The sequence below is a fragment of the Microtus ochrogaster genome, chromosome 17 (genome assembly GCF_000317375.1).
Source record: "Microtus ochrogaster isolate Prairie Vole_2 chromosome 17, MicOch1.0, whole genome shotgun sequence".
In the NCBI taxonomy this organism is placed as follows: Eukaryota; Metazoa; Chordata; class Mammalia; order Rodentia; family Cricetidae; genus Microtus; species Microtus ochrogaster.
This window is the reverse complement of record NC_022019.1, coordinates 4,387,246-4,401,667: the sequence shown is the minus strand read 5'-3', so window position 1 is coordinate 4,401,667 and position 14,422 is coordinate 4,387,246. Positions and strand designations below refer to the sequence as shown.

The window sequence follows — 14,422 nt, the reverse complement described above, 5'->3', positions numbered from 1 at the left end:
CATGTTCCTGGTGTGTGTGTGTGTATGTATATACATATATATCCATTCTTTATGCATATGAGTGTTTTGTACTCATGGATATGTACCATGCATGTGCCTGGTGTGTGTGTGTGTGTGTGTATGTATATATATACATATATATTCATTCTTTATGCATATGAGTGTTTTGTACTCATGGATGTGTACCATGCATGTTTCTGGTGCCTCCTGATCCTATAGTTACAAGCAGTTACAAGAGCTGCTGGGTGCTGGGACCTGAATTCAGATCCTCTGCAAGAGCAACAAATGCTTTTAACTGCTGAAGCATCGCTCCAGACCCCATGCCCGGGCTTTTGAAAACAATTTTTAGTGTTATGAAGGACACCCCTGGAACATTAGCCAATCTGTCAGCATTGAGTCCATACTGAGGTGAGCTGATCCAGAGCCAAGCACAGGTCGGCCGTCACGTGTGAGAACACATTTTCTCATCTCCTCTTTCCACTGTGGGCCTGGCCTCCCTTCTCATAGCCCATCACCTACCAGTCATGTGTGTTTGCCCCCAGTCAGGGTTTGGAGACTCGATTGCCAGGACATCAATTTCAGTCCAGAATTGTAACTCACATAAAGTATGGGCCTGATCTATGCTACATGAAGAATAAATTGGGGATAATATTTTGCTGTTGTTGTTTTGTTTGTTTGTTTATGGAGACAGGGCTTCTCTATGTAGCCTGGCCATCCCCGACCTCAAAGATTCTCCTGCCTCTGCCTCCCAAGTACTGAGATTAAAGGCGTGCGTGTGCCACCACCACCTGATGAGATGATAGTTTATCCCTCAGAGTTGTAAAGGATGAAACAATATAAGTGAAAAATACATGCCAAGATAACATAAAACCAAAATATAAGTGACTGGAGGAGGACAAACTCCAGGTAAAGGAACTTATTCTTGGACATAGGGCTCAGATTTTGGCAAATTTCAAATTCTGGATTTCTGGGCCAGGGATGATTAACCTCAGGCAGCAGCCGTCTTTAGGAAGGGGAAGCTGTTAGTTATATCCTAGCCTAAACAAGAAGTAGCATCTGAGAACCATCTGCATATTTAATCTGGTAAATGGTGTAGGAGGGTCTTCTGTCTATGAGTTACTTTCATTGGTTAAATAAAGAGACTGCCTTCGCTTTTTGATAGGGCAGAAAATTAGTTGGGCAGAGTAGACAGAATAGAATTCTGGGAGGAGGAAAGTGGAGTCAGAGAGAGCCGCCATGGAGCCAGCCACCAGGTCAAACATGCTGAATCTTTCCCGGTGAGCCACGACCTCATGGTGAATACAGATTATTAGAAATGGGTTGAATCAAGATGTAAGAATTAGCCAAGGAGAGGCTAGAACTAATGGGCCAGGCAGTATTTAATTAATACAATTTCCATGTGGTTATTTCAGGGGCAAAGCAAGCCGGGTGGGGGACACGGCCCGCTCCTCCGTACTACAGGTAAATTCTCAAAGCATATGCCTGGGGGGATGCTTAGAATAATCTGCATAATCTTTGACAGAACGAATCATTGGTTTTCTCTATTCTTCCATCTCTCTGCTTTATTTTATTTTACTTTTGGTTTTGGAGGTCGAGTGTCACTGTGTAGGCCAAACTCACAGCAAACCTCCTGCCTCATCCTCCCTATTGCAGAATGTATAAGCACAAGCCACCACACTCAGCCCCTATTTTTCTAGCTCTCTAAAACTACTCCTTAACCCTCAGATAAAGTGATGGAACAGGGCTGGAGAGATGACTCAGCGGTTAAGAGCACTGACTGCTCTTCCAAAGGTCCTGAGTTCAATTCCCAGCAACCACATGGTGGCTCACAACCGTCTGTAATGAGGTCTGGTTCCCTCTTCTGGCCTGCAGGCATACATGTAGACAGAATATTGTATACATAATAAATAAATATGAAAAAGTGGATGGAACAGGTAAGTTTTCATCTAGCAAGACCATACTAACATTATGTAGCAAAGCAGGGTTCGACCCATGAATTTTTCTAATATGCAATAAGACAGAACATTCAAGGAATGGGAGGAGACGAAAGCAAATCCATAAGCTTACTGCTTATAAAAATCGCCATGGAAACGAAGCCTATGCGAAAAATGCAAATGCTTACAATGGAGCAGGGGCTTAGAAATACTGCTAGTCCCGCACGCTAGCGGAAGAAAACACAGAAAGTTAGGACACCATTTTCAAGCAGGACAATAAGCCTCAGCTGGTGACTACTCTGAATCTCACCCTAATTCCCTGTATTCAGAAAATCCTTACTGCAAGGGAGCTGGAATCCCTGGTAGCCTAGGAGGAAGCTTGCAGAGGTGTGCAAAAGTTAGAGCAATGTGCACACTGGAAGGGAAGGGAGAGTGACTTCTCTTCCAAATAACAAAATGTTTGCGACCAAAAACTCTACAAACGTTAAGATTTTCTGCTCCAAATACAACGATTCAAATTCTCCCAAGTTCAAAATCAACAAAGGCCACTGTCAGGCTTCTAGCTCTGTTTGCTTTGTTTTAACAGAACTTGACCTGCGGCAGGGTTTTCCTCAGATGAAGTCTCTTTTATTTCTTGAGTTGTAAACTCAATCATGCTTGCTCTAGGGAGATGCCGGGATTCTCAAAATGTTCACTCAATAAATACAGCGATCCTTTTTCTGAAATCTATCGACTGTTTATCCTAAGATACAAGTAGAACAATCACGGCATCATTGGCCACAAGTGCTCAAACACAGTTGCTCCAGGCCTGTGCACAGCCATCCCTACGCCACAGCTGTTTAAATTTGTATTTTGGAAGGAAGCCTGGGTTGATTCCAAAAAGGTCTTTATACCATTTGGAGTGTCCTCCTTCAGAGGCTGTCTCCGTTTATTCAGAATTTCCTCGTGAGACCCCTCCAAACTTCTTTTATTTTTTTATGAGAAGCTCAATAACCGCAGCCTCGTATAATTGCTGGCTTGATGGATGATTCTTCTTTTCAAACCCTGAGTTTTCAGCCTATAGTTTAAAAAGTCTATGCTTTGCAATGTGTGGACGAGAAGATAGCCCAGCTCTGTTTAAACATCTTGTGTTCAAATGTAAACACTTTCAACAAATAAAGTATGATGAATGAACTGGATGCTTAGCCTGCTCACCAGAGGCAATTCTGTCCGGATTGCCTTGTTTGTCTTTTCCTTCAGCTGGGGTTTCCTTCACGAAGCCTATGACATCCACTAGTCACCTGCTGCAAGCCACATGTACTTCACTGTTCTGTGGCCTCTGCCCACTGGCTGGCAGTTGCTGACTCATTCACTTGGAGTGTCCGCTTAGCCCAGGAGGACATTCTTAGCCAGCCGGGTTCAGCACCGGAGGAACTTGACGGTTTTCAATACTGATTTGTCAGATTTAAAGCCATTTGGAATTCTGTGATTGAATTGAAGATACATGGGGCTTTCCGGCTGTGCCGTGGCTAAGTGTGGGGTGGAGCTAGCTGGTCTAGAGGATTGAACTAAAGTGAGCCTGGGCTCACAGATTTAAATAAGTAGATTACACTAATGTACTAAGGAGGACATGCAAAGTCCCATGTTCTTTGTCTTTGGGCTCACATTTCATTTGAACTCTCAAATATACATGAATTAAGCTCTGAATCATTTCATCATCTACATTGATGTTCTGGGCTTTTGGAGGGCTTTAAAAACTCATTTTAGAGGCTAGAAAGATGGCTCAGCAGTGGTTAAGAGCACTGGTTGTTCTTCCGGGGGACCAGGATTCAATTCTCAGCCCCCATATAGCAGCTCTCAGCTATCTGTAACTCCAGTCCCAGGGTATCAGACACCATTTCCTGACCTCTGCAGGTACTACAATATGCACTTGCTACACTGACATGCATGCAAGCAAAACACCCATACAGCCAGACATAAAATAAAGGTTAAAGAAAGCTTTAAACATTTTTATAGGAGTCTGGAAGATGGCTCAGTAGGTAAGAGTGCTTGCTCTGCCAACATGAGGAGCTGAGTTCAGATTCCTGGCACACACACACACACACACACACACACACACACACACACGGTGTGACCACAAGTCCCTGTAACCCAGTGTGGGGATCGGAGACGGTGGATCACAGCTGTCTGGTAGTTTGCCTGAAAAAAACAATCTTCCGGTTCAGTGAGAGGTCATGTCCCCAGGGAATAAGGTAAACGGTAATAAAGATATTCAACTGTCTTCTAGCCTCCGCAAGTCTACACAGACACACACACACAACTTGCACATTAGCGATCCGCCTCATACAAGTCTATGGGGAAAGTCATTTTACACTGTGGTTACTGCCATCTCCAGTGCGTAAGAGTTTGTATCTGTTGGCTTCAGATTAAAATCCAGCCTGGACTCACCATTCATCACTTCCACCAAAGAAACAGTTTCTACAACTGTCCAGAAAATATTAGCATACCATCATGAGTTAACATCTACCATGGGAAAGAAAATTCTAAAGTCAATAAAGTCATGCAGCCCTGATAATAAAGTAGACGTCATAAGACATTTTCATTGATTAAAAAGAACTTACAGAGCTCTATGATAAGGCATTAATGCTAAGGCAATATTTTCACAACACACTTTTATATTTTATGTTCCTTTCACACCAACTCAACATGCAAAGTTTCGTTTTTGTTATCCATGCCTCCGAATCCTTCAGAGCTGTCTTCTACATTTAGTACTTAATTCTTCGCCCCTCTAGATACATGTCTTCCTCCGCAGAAAATATCCCAAGCAAATCCTGAACTAATGTAATATAATCCTCCCTGTGCATATAAGAAGTTAATCATAAAATGACAACACAAAAATAAATTCTTGTTTACATAAGCTGTGTCTAACAATATCCATTTCCGGCAGGGCTATGGTGGCGCACGCCTTTAATCCTAGCACTGGGGAGGCAGAGGCAGGCGGATCTCTGTGAGTTCGAGACCAGCCTGGTCTACAGAGCTAGTTCCAGGACAGGCTCCAAAGCCACAAAGAAACCCTGTCTCGAAAAACAAACAAACAAACAAAAAAAAAAACCAATACCCATTTCCTGTGTGTATAAATTGCCTTGTCAAAGGACATGTCACTGAAGTAAAAATAAATCATATCTTCAGAAATAAATTGAATTAAACTGTTTCGTTTAGAGAAATACCCAACAGTGTTTATAGTTTTGTTTACCAACTGAGTTCTAGGCTTAGTGGTTAGTTTACTACTATTAAAACTGATAATAGGTTTTGGATGCCGCCAAACCTGAGAATATATCTGGTAACCCCAGTACTCGGTACTAGGAAGGCAGAAGGATTCAGCTCAAGGACAGCCTGAGCAACAAAAGTTTGGGGCCAGGCTGAGCTACATGAAGAGACCCTTGAAATAACAGACTATAATGTATCTAGCTCAGTTCAAGAAATGGCAAGGGGGCGCTGACAAGCCCGTGAGAGCTGGCTCCTCTCCTCCAGTCTATGGCATGCTCTGTTCATATGTGCTAGAAACTCTGGCATTCAATCCTTTTTGCACGGAATGAGAATGATTCTGGGCTACAGATGGATCGTCTAAACGGTCCCCTTCGGCCCTCTCCCCCTCAGTTGCGCAGTAGGGCATGCACGCCAGCTGGGGGCTCTGGGTGCCTGCCCAGAGACACTGGAAAAAGTGAGAGGGTGGGTGGGCTAGGCGCGATCTGCACACGCGCGCACATGTGCCTTACAAACACATCCTTCACGGACTAAACCCTAGCTAAGTCCTGTCACTCATGCTTTCGCCCCCCAAATGACTTGGCTATCCTGGGTGCTTCTCCCGGCACGTGCGCCTCGGCTGGGCTGCGAGCCCTCCTGCCTGAGGCATCCTCCGCCCCTCGGCTCGGATCCCCCAGGCCAGCTGGGCCTCGCAGCGTTGCAGAAGCGTTGCAGAGACACCTACCTTTCTCTTGTCCTGCCCTGCTGCGCCCGACTGCAGTCCGAGGCTGGGGCGGTGCTAGGTGCAGACGCTAGACTGCACCGGGATCCAGAGCAGCCCTGCCGCCACTCAGCTCTGTAGCCCGGCAACCGCCGCTGCCGGAACCCGCCCCGCCCCTGCTCGCCGGGAGCTCCGCCCCCGGATCCCGCTCTCCTCCCAGAATCTCATTCCGCCTCTAGTTAGTCCCCGTGGTGCAAAAAGCCTAACCCAGGTACCTCACCACACTCCCAGCCCAAAGCTAGCCACTCCCACTGACGACGCCCCGCTTCTAATCTGTCCACCTCTCCAGTCCCAGACAACCCTTGGGTCTCACCCCATAGTTGCGGCCAGGCATGCCTTGGCTCTCCCAACCTCTGTTCTGGGTTCTTTCGCATCAGGCTGCTTAGGCCAGTGGATGCAGGATGAACAGGGGAAGATTGAGCAGAGGAACTAAGACCATCAGGTTTCCTTAGGAGCAGGAAGGGAGCCTTCCTTTCACCTCTAGAGTATTTCCCCAGGATCCCTGTACTTTTCCTTTGTCGGATCACATCGCACCCAGAGCCTATTTCTTCACTGGAGGGGCCAGAGAAGATGACAGCTGGATCTACAGTTATGACCCCTCAGCTTGGGTCACCGAAGACTGTGAGGACTCAGCTCACATAACAGGACCAGCTAACTGCATGATAACCTCCAGGAGCTGGGCCTGGGGTGCCGGACTGCCAAGGACTACTCCTCCTCCTTGTTCAGGAACCTGGTCCAGGGGCTAGCATCACCATTAAACCTGAACCACTGGCCATGGGAAGGGGACATAGCAGGAGGCAGGTCCAGGCTCAGTGGCTTCCATGTACCACAGTACATGGAAGTACGAGGTCATGTTTATAATTCTGAGCCTAGTTTGAGCATCTAGGAAGAAGGAGCTAGCAGTACCCACTTTATATTAAATAGGTCTGTGCTGTGCCAAAGGAATGTGAGCCATCACTGCCCTGCGTGTTCAGTGATTGGTTCAGTGCGAAACGCCCTTCAAATCCAAGGAACCCCACATGACTTTAACGCAGAAGTACAGCGCTCTTTTCTTTGCTGATCTGACCTTCCCTCCTAAGTCAACCGTGCTTCTCTGGGTATGGAATTTGCTTCTTGGAACCTCATTGGCTATCTTGCTGAGTGAATGTAAAAGTGGGTAGCTTTTCTCATTTGTCTCCCAAAACACAGCTTGTGACCCCACACTGCAAACAACGTGGTGGAGTACTAGGTACCCGTGAAGAAAACCTTACCACTCCTAAGTGTCAACTTTAAAGGTGGAGACTTTGAATGTAACATACTCGGAACATAAATCCTGGAACGATTTATTTGGAGGTGGTTTACAGCGAATGTGCTTGAGTTTATTTGAATGTCAAGGCAAGGGTGCTTGTCCCTGACCCGTGCATCACTAACACTCTTGAGCACCCTGCTAAGGTGGTGAAGCCATCCACAGAGTGTTTCTTTCCCCACCATGCCTCCATCTCTTGAGGGTGCGTCTTTCTTGATAGCCCAGAGCCTCACATAGTTCGTTCATCCTTACCAAACTCAGCTTCTGCTTCCTCCTTTGCAAAATCTCTGGCACTCACTATTCTTGTTCCTTTACCTCCTCCTACCACCTCCTGCACAGTACGGTGTCTCCACCCCCACCTCAACTCCCCCAGAATACGGGCCACAGTCCCCCAGCCTGCTCCCCAACCTGCGGTCTTTCTCAGCTGCCCCTGTTGGGAGGGGGCACTTCTATCCTCCCTGGATTAGCATGTAAAGATTTCCACACTTGGGCTCCACCCACGCTAGCAGCCTTATCTCCCTCTCGACCTCTAGCTTTATATTCTGACCAAACTGGTCTGCTTGCCTGGCCTCAACTGTGTCCTGTGTTTGCCCTTTCTGAGCTCCGGAAGCTTCCTCTCCATGCTCCTGCATCTTTTCTCATATTTCACGAAGTCTTGACTCCCACATTTCCTCCTGATCCTCAACTCGACTTCCTCCCTTCCAAGGTGTGTGATCATTTTAGCACTTGTCACAATCCTTGTGGCAAGATGTGTGGACTTCATGTTCTTCCCCGGGGAGTTAAAACACTTCCAGAGAAGAGGCAGATGTCGTCCCAGCGTGCGCCTCTGATAGCATCAACCACTGGGACAGATGCTAGCTAAATGGGTTTGGGTGGAATTTAATCTGCTGACCAGGAACTACCTTCTCCGACTTCAGCCAAGTGCCGCTGTCCTGTCCGCCTTTCTTTTGTACTCTGAGACAACAACCCATTATCCAGCTAATTCGTTCTTGGATCCTTTCGCGTGTTTGATTGATCTTGCCAGCTAGCTTGTTAGCTCGCTGTGCAGAGAGACCCAACTGTGAACACACCAGGCTTCGAGATTAAACAATCTGGTCTCAATGCCAATTTGGCACCCAATAGTTGTATGACCTTGGAGTAGTTAACCACTGGATATTTCCCTTCATCTGTAAAACAAGTCACTTCACTGGAGGATGATAAATAACACCGGGGATCAAAACTCCTAGGCTAGTACTTGGCAGAGAGTGCATGCTTAGTAAATGGTACCATTCACAGGTAGGACACTGGTCAATAAAATGACAGTAAATTACTGAAATAACAACTGACAATGGGAAGAGGGACATGAACCTCTGCGCTCTAACCCTTAGTTAAACAGCGCTCTCTCCTTTGCTTCGCTTGAGTGTTCCTAAGAGCCACTAGCAGCACCTGTCAGCCCTCAGGCTCACAACCGAGCACCGATGGCCCTCTTAAAGAATCACAAGCTTTAGCTGAGTGTGGGGTCATGATGGGATGAGGCAGAAAGGTTGGAAGTTCAAAGTCAACCTGGGCCACACAGTGAGACCCTGTCAAAAACAAAGAGAGAACGAGAAGAGATTGCTAGGTTCCTTCAGAATGAAACTTGTGCTTTGAATTCGGGCTGGGAACATTTTCTTCTCGTTAAGCACTGGATCTTCCCAACAGCTTAAGATTTTAAGTGGAAAAGCTAAGTCACTTGAGGATCTTAAAAAGAGGTATTGTTTTTAAGATTAGTTTTAAGGTAGGTTTTGTTGTTGTTTGAGACAGGGTCCTGTTATGTCATTGCATAGGGCTGGCTGGTTTAGAAGCCACTATGTAGACCAGGCTAGCCTTGTGTCTGCAGCATCTCCCAGCCTGGCCTCTGGAGTAGTGGGTTTATTAGCATATGCCACCACAAGCAGATTCTATGCTTGGCTTCTACATCTAGGTTTGGCAATGTCCAAGTATCATAGAACACACTTGTTTAGGCCCTTTTCATCCACAATGAAAAGTATTGGAGTAACATTACCTGTGACGTTTCAGGAAGACCGCTCACTGGCCCTGTTGGCTCACTGACACCGTTCTTTGCTCATGGAAAGCTGCCTGACTCCTGGGGTTCCCACTATAAAACACGACTCCGTGGGAAAACAGACTAGAATGCTAGTTACATGAAAACAGTGGGTTTTTATCAGGCTACTTCACGGCATGGGGCACAGAGCAGATATTTATTGAAAATCAGTTGGATGAATGGCAGCAAGAGGTTGAGCTTCCAGCCTTGAGCCCCAGGACCCACATGGTAGAAGGAGAGGACCAACTCAAGCAAGCTGCTCTTTGGTCACCACACACACGTGACACATGCTCACACCACCACTCTTCCACATACGCGTGGACACAAATTAAATAAGCAAAATGTGTCTGAAATAACTGTTGAATGAGTTAATTTGGAAGTTTGTAAATACAGGCCATAAAACAGGGATGGGACTCCAACCCAGTTATACATGTATTTTTAACAAGCACTGCTGCCGATTAGAGTGGGAAATTGGGAGGACTGAAGCCCAGAGGTGGAAGCCATGTTCAAAGTCACAGTAAGTTAATAATCGAGCCAGGATCAAATTCTGGGCTCCCTGAATCCTAACTTAATCTTTCCCATACCATTAACATCTATGCAAAGGGGACCACAGAGAAGCCCTGTCTCGAAAAAACAAAAAAAAAAAAAAAAAAAATCTATGCAAAGGGGAAAGTGGCTATTTTAGTCAACCTTGGCACAATCACAGGGCAAACTTGTTTCAAGTTGGAGCCCTTGGATGGATACTCATGAGTTCATGACCTCTAACCCCCAAGTAGATGGCCATCCACCCACTCTGCTCCTTGCCCTTCGCCACCCAAGGCTAGATTAAGGAAGAGGCTGGCCAGGCTGCAGCCCATTGGTGCCATTCTATTGGGTTACTCATATACTGGAGACAGCCAACAGGGGGAGAGAAAGTATATTATTGTTGGAAGAAAAAGCTTCTTAAAATCACTTGACCTCCTGCTGGCCTCTCCTTCCTTCCCTTCTCATCAGAGATGGAAGTCACCGAGGGTGAGAGTAAGTACCTTCTTAATCTAGGATATGAGCCTTGGGCAGGCAAACTACACAAGGAAGGCTTTGGAAGCCAAACTTAATGGGTTGTGACGGCACAGAAGACGCCAGGGAGTCTCCCTATTTCCTCTCTTCATCCGTCTTATCCATTCCTCTAAACCAGACAAATGCAAGTGAAGGGATCAATCTTTAGAGGAGCTCAGACTCCTAAGTTTTCCCAGAATTTCCGGGAGAGGCACTGGCATTACAGAGGCAGTGTCTGACCAACCAGTGGGGGTGGCTGCCTGAGTTCAGTTCACTCTTAAAGGGAAAGTTTATGTTCGGAGTCCCTTTATGACTGAGAGTTTGTAGGCCAGCTAATTCTTATAAAATATGTCTAAAGAAAGACAAAAAATAGGACCCATTTTGTTTCATTTGTTTGTTTTGGCCAAAATTTTAGGTACAGTGTTTGCTCACAGTGGAGTTCAGCTTTATGTAACTGGAGGAACAGCCTAGCCTGAGAACAAAGGATGCAAGATGTGAAGTTAGATAGATGCTTGCACCCCACTGAATTAATCCCGTGACCCTGAACTTGTTATTCAACTCCTCTCAGACTCACTTTGCCTCTGCGTATAATGGGGAAGTCGAAATTTTATTAGTTGTTAATTTGAATGGTAAAGTTTTTAAATACACTATTCGTGTGGCTGGAGTGCTTGATATTATTACATCAATAATTATTGAAATAATAAATTGAAGGAACCATCCATAAAGATTTACATGAACCTTTATAGATTGATGACAGACAGTACAAAGGGGACTGGAGAGTGGCATAGTGGCTAAGAACACTTCCTGCTCTTTCAGGAAACCCAAGTTTAGGTCCCAGAACCTAGGTCATGTTGGGAGGCTCACAGCCACGTCTAAGCCCAGCTCTAGGGGATGCAGCGCCATCTTCTGGTCTCAGTACACATGTTGTACACACACACACACACACACACACACACACACACACACAAACATACAACTAAAAATAAGTCTTAAAAAAGAAATAATACGGGGGCTGGAGAGATGGCTCAGTGGTTAAGAGCATTGCCTGCTCTTCCAAAGGTCCTGAGTTCAATTCCCAGCAACCACATGGTGGCTCACAACCATCTGTAATGAGGTCTGGTTCCCTCTTCTGGCCTTCAGGCACACATGCAGACAGAATATTGTATACATAATAAATAAATAAATATTAAAAAAAAGAAATAATACTAAGGACAGCTAGCTAGTTGGCTTTGAGAGCAATAGACAGGTATAAAATGTAACCAGTAGTCTAATTTTTTTGTACAACAAAACCTTTCCAGGAAAGCCAAAGGGTACATGAGAATGCACACCATGATTCTCAGTATGGCGGTTGGACAGGCCAGCCCCTCATATGTGAAGCTGTACTGGATTTACAAACTGAACTCAGAAAATCCCACGGCCAATCTCCATCGAGAAGTAATAATTTTTAATTAGCTATTAAACTTTTCATGGATCCTACTGATACCTCTTAAGAAAATACCAATCTTTAAAAAAACACCAAAGATACAGTTCATATGCCATTTCTATATATATAGTCTTCCTGCCCCCACGTCTAACATACACACATTTTCCATATACCACTGATACATGAGAATTATTTGAAATGTTATAGAGGGTGGGCATGGTGGCAAATGTCTGTGATCCCAGCATTTGAGGAGTGGAGGCAGCCCATGGCCACCCTCAAAACAAACAAACAAAAAACCTAAACATACACACACACACACACACACACACATATACATGTACATATGTACCACACACATATATACATGTACATATATGTGCCATATACACACAATACACACACACATATATACACATGTACATATGTACCATATACACACACATATATGGTACACACACACACACACACACACACACACACATACAGTAAAAGGCAAAAGAAAATGATGGCCGCCAGTCTTTTGACAACTCAAAAATTCTTAGGAAAACAGAAGTGGAGGAGGAGTTGAGAAGTGTCCCTGCAGATCCAGCTGACAAACCTCTCAAGAGGACAAAGAAAGGGATTATAGTAGGAAATGGCTATTTCTACCTTTCAAACCTACATTGTTCTCTGACTGGCCCCACAGCACACTCTTCTAAGCAACTGGAAAGTAGACCATGGGGCTCAGAAAGTCAGCCGTGGGACTTTGGTAGACCGAGAGCACCCTCCGGTCTCAGTTTCCCCATGTGTGAGAGCGCTGCAGATATTCCAGGAAAAGAAACCGATTCCGTCAAGGCCCTCACTTCAGCCAGTGCGCAGGCTCTCCTAAGGTCACGGAGTGGGCTAGAGGAGTCTGGCCTTTCTGCAGGAACAAAGCAGCCATTGAAGCAGGAGATAGGAAATGCTTTGTAAAAACTGGGATATTGTAAGGGAGAACTGTCGTGGACGCAGCCACTAAATCCCCAGCAGGGGCATCTGTGGCAATTAGTTAAGAAAGGCCTTTTGAAGCACCCCGGTGCCTTTGGAAGTCTTCTCTTTAAAACCAAATGCGCTAGGTTTCAGTTCCCAACAAAGACACAAGGAGTAAACAATTAACTGAATTAATTCAGGCACTGAAGTGGATTTTCAAGGACTTGACTTGCCCAAGCTAGTTTTCTACAAAGCCTAAATAAATCAGATAATTGCTAATTCGCCCCTTTGTTTTGCGCCGAGGAGAGTCTGTTTGTTAAAATGAACCTAGCAGCAGAATAAACAGTCATTAGAACACTCTCCGAGCCCACAACTGAACCAAGACAGCACATTCCAAGCTCACCACTTCTGCCACTGCTTTTTATAAATAAATACTACCTTTAGTGTTATTATTTGGGAGACCCTTCTAATCAAACATTTAAAAATCGGGCTCTTGTAAGCATGATTGGCAGCACCCCCTTCCCCCTCACAAAAGGAAAAAGGAAAAAAAAGAAAGAAAAAGAAAAAGCAAATGTCCTCTTGGTGCAACTGAACCCAAGTTAGAACTTTGGGCTCAGTTCCTACTGATAGGCTTCTAAACACAGTAACTCTGCCGTGATTCTAAAGAATCTCCGCTTCATAGCTGCGAAGGTTTTAAAGTTAACCCAAACAAGAGAAGTGCCTATTAGCAAGAGGAAAGTTGTGAAAGTAATTTAATTAGTTGGATCAGAAAGATTAATCACAAAAATAAGTGGGTCTGTAGACCTTTCATCAGAATTTCAGAATCCAGAACAACTGGTCTTATCATTAACATTCCCTCATCGCCCAGCTAACACAAAACAGAGCATTATGACAATAATGAAATATTTTACCAAATAAACCTGAGGCCAGGACATTAGAATAGATCAGTGTGGGTCCAGTGCTCTGGCTCCCTTCCTTAGTGCCTGCAGGTCAGTGTAAAGGTGTGTGTGTGTGTGTGTGCCTCTGTCTCTGTGTCTCTCTCTGTGTACGTGTCTCTGTCTCTCTATCACTGTGTGTGTGTGTTTGTTTCTCTGTCTCTATCTCTGTATGTCTCTGCCTGTCTGTCTCTCTGTCTCTATCTCTGCCTCTCTGTCTCTCTCTGTCTTTCTGTCTCTATCTCTGTGTGTCTCTGCCTGTCTGTCTCTCTGCCTCTATCTCTGTGTGTCTCTATCTCTGCCTCTCTGTCTCTCTCTCTCTCTGTGTAGAAGTGATGAATTCAAGAGCAGCAGTTAACTGGAAAGCTCTGTATAATTTGATTTTGTAGGGCACTAATTGAAGTGAAAATGTGGCTGAAATACTTCACGTAACATAATAACTGTTGATTGCCAGATAGTTTTGGTAAACACTTGGCAAATTGTAACTCACAACAGCTGTCACTGTATATTTAGAGTAAATGTTAATTTAAGAATATTAACCTCGTGAGTGTTTCTATAAACAAAGCTCCGGCTATTTTCAAAGGTTACAGAGACTGACTTGAGTATTTTCAGCCAAACCTAGGGCAGCTTGGCCCTTGCTGTTTCTAAATTCTTCCGCTTTCCACTTGAAAGGCTTCCATCCTAAATGCCTTGCACAGGTTCCCTTGGGAATGCAAATGGCAAGGACACACGTGTGATAGATTCATATCTTGGAAGCCAGAGAATAAACTGCTCGTGTTGCTAGAGACGGAGGGGGG

General features: G+C 45.1%; 1 protein-coding gene across 3 annotated transcripts in view; it reads right to left on the bottom strand.

Moving 5' to 3' along the window:
* The window catches only part of Tnfrsf19 (TNF receptor superfamily member 19), an 88,605-nt gene that overhangs the window by 73,196 nt on the left and 987 nt on the right, over window positions 1–14,422 (bottom strand). Inside the window, exon 1 of one of the 3 annotated variants that reach the window (XM_013349239.2) lies at window positions 5,902–6,010. The exons of the other annotated variants lie outside the window; for them this stretch is intronic. The gene's annotated coding sequence lies outside the window, so the exon portion shown is untranslated. Of the gene's footprint in view, window positions 1–5,901; window positions 6,011–14,422 lie in introns of those variants that run through there. 3 annotated transcript variants of the gene reach the window in all.